This window comes from Vombatus ursinus, unplaced genomic scaffold (assembly GCF_900497805.2).
Source record: "Vombatus ursinus unplaced genomic scaffold, bare-nosed wombat genome assembly UNPS02014792.1, whole genome shotgun sequence".
NCBI lineage: Eukaryota > Metazoa > Chordata > Mammalia > Diprotodontia > Vombatidae > Vombatus > Vombatus ursinus.
The window spans coordinates 11,020,822-11,022,800 of record NW_020954570.1 but is presented as its reverse complement, the minus strand read 5'-3'; the positions used below and the strand labels follow the sequence as shown (position 1 = coordinate 11,022,800).

The 1,979-nt window shown below is 39.5% G+C and overlaps 1 pseudogene; it reads left to right on the top strand.

Moving 5' to 3' along the window:
* Positions 1-863: 863 nt before the first annotated feature.
* Positions 864-1,307, top strand: LOC114048304 (annotated as a pseudogene).
* Positions 1,308-1,979: the final 672 nt, after the last annotated feature.

Below are 1,979 nucleotides of genomic sequence, written 5' to 3'. Positions count from 1 at the left end.
TGTTGTCCTCTCATAACATGAATGATAAGAATTTTGAGAGAATTATGATTATTGTTGTTATTAATAATAGCGTATAGCTTTATAAAACTCCACAGTTTACAAAGATCTTTCCTTTTAACAACACTGCAGGGATAGAGGAGTAGCTGGAGGAAGGAAGTGAGTATAGAGTGTTGTGATTAAAATATGTCACAAAGTTCCACAAAATCCCATTATCTCCTATGACTCCCCACAGAACTTAACAGTTTCCTTTCAGTAATCGTATCCAACAAGCCAGGAGAAAAGTGTTTTGTTCTTGGAATTTATTTTTATTTCTTTTGGAGCCTTTTATGCTGGAGATTTTTCCAGTTCTATAGTCTGCTTGTCAATGACAAGGGCAATTTTCAAAATTCTATAGGAAGCAAAATGATAATGGAATGCATTTATCATGGGTAACAATTTATTTTTATATAGAAACTGGCTTACAGATATATGTGATAGCAACATTGCTATCTGGCAGAGCAAAGGTACTTAGAATTTTGTGGGACCACCAACTTTATTGAAGCTATTGAGAAACACAAGAGGAATGTGACACCTTAGAGAAATAGCTGAACCAGTTACAAAACATGATCCAAGAATCCTGAGTATTCACAAGCCAGGACCAATGCACAATATAACATCATAAACTATCATACCTAGAGATGTGAAGGGGACCACAGAAGCCGCTTAGGACAAACTGCTCTCTTTAAAGATATGGAAACTGAGGACAATAGTTTATTTTTTTTTAAATATATGTTTGGGAGGGGAGCGGGTGATGCCAAGGTGGTGGCATCGGCGGCCCTGTCGCATCTTCTTGCTGTCCTCTCGCTCAGGTGAATGGCTGCGGGATGGAGAGCAAGAGGAGCAGCAGAAGCAGGGGCTCGGCCGGGCTCCTGCAGCAGATCGTGAACCTGAAGCTGGTGCTGTGGGTGGGCAATGGAACGCTGTGCCCCAACTCCACCTCCCTCTGCTCCTTTCTAGAAATGTATGGTGTGTTCCTGTGAGCACTAGTATCTTCTCTCTCCTTCCATGTCCCTGTTGAATTATTGGCCCTGTTCACCCTCAGGCATCACAAATATGGTAGGTTCATGTCTGTAAGCATCCTGTTGATGGGCATCGTGGGAGCAATTACTGCTGGAATCTTGACAAGTGCAGCCATTGCTGGAGTGTACTGAGCAGCAGGCAAAGAAATGATCCCTTTTGAAGCCCTCATCCTAGGTGTTGGCCAGACATTTTGTGTAGTGGTGGTTTCCTTTTTACAGATTTTAGCAACTGCTTACAGACTAAGATAGAATAGATCATGAAGAGAGGATTTCAGAATATTTATTAAGGAAGGGCATTGTTAAAAGTGGTAATTTATTTGAAGTTTTTCAAATGGAAACAGCTCGAACAAAGAGTGTGTAAAGGCCTGCTGTCTTGATCCCTTCTTCAATTTGAAGACAGAGCTCCATGAGCCAAAGACCTTTTTGGTGAGTTACAGATTTCTTATTAAAAAAAAAAATCATAGGGTTCGTAAGCTTTGCTCTTCGAAGAAATGTCAACCATTTGAGCTCTTTTGTAATTGTACACAAACCTGCACAGCAGTGCATTTGCGTCGGTTGTCTCTTGTGCCAGTATTCTCTAGGACCTATAAGAAAATGCAGCGTTGAGTGTTTTAGAAGATCTGCACAAAAACTGTAAAGCACAATATACTCATCAGAGACTGATGTCTGAGGGGACTAGACTTTATTGAAGTTAGCTTTTCCAACTTTTATTTTGTTACATTTTTGTGACAGTTAAGTGCCAAGTAGGTTTTTGTTTGAGAATTGTAACTGAGAACATATGTAGTGAAATATTGTAGCAGGGAAATCTATGTAAAATGTGACAATGTCTAAAGGCAAAAAAGTAACAAATACTGAATGATGATAACGAGTTCAATATTTTGACCTCTGACTATTTAACACTTTGTAATAAGCTAATGCGAA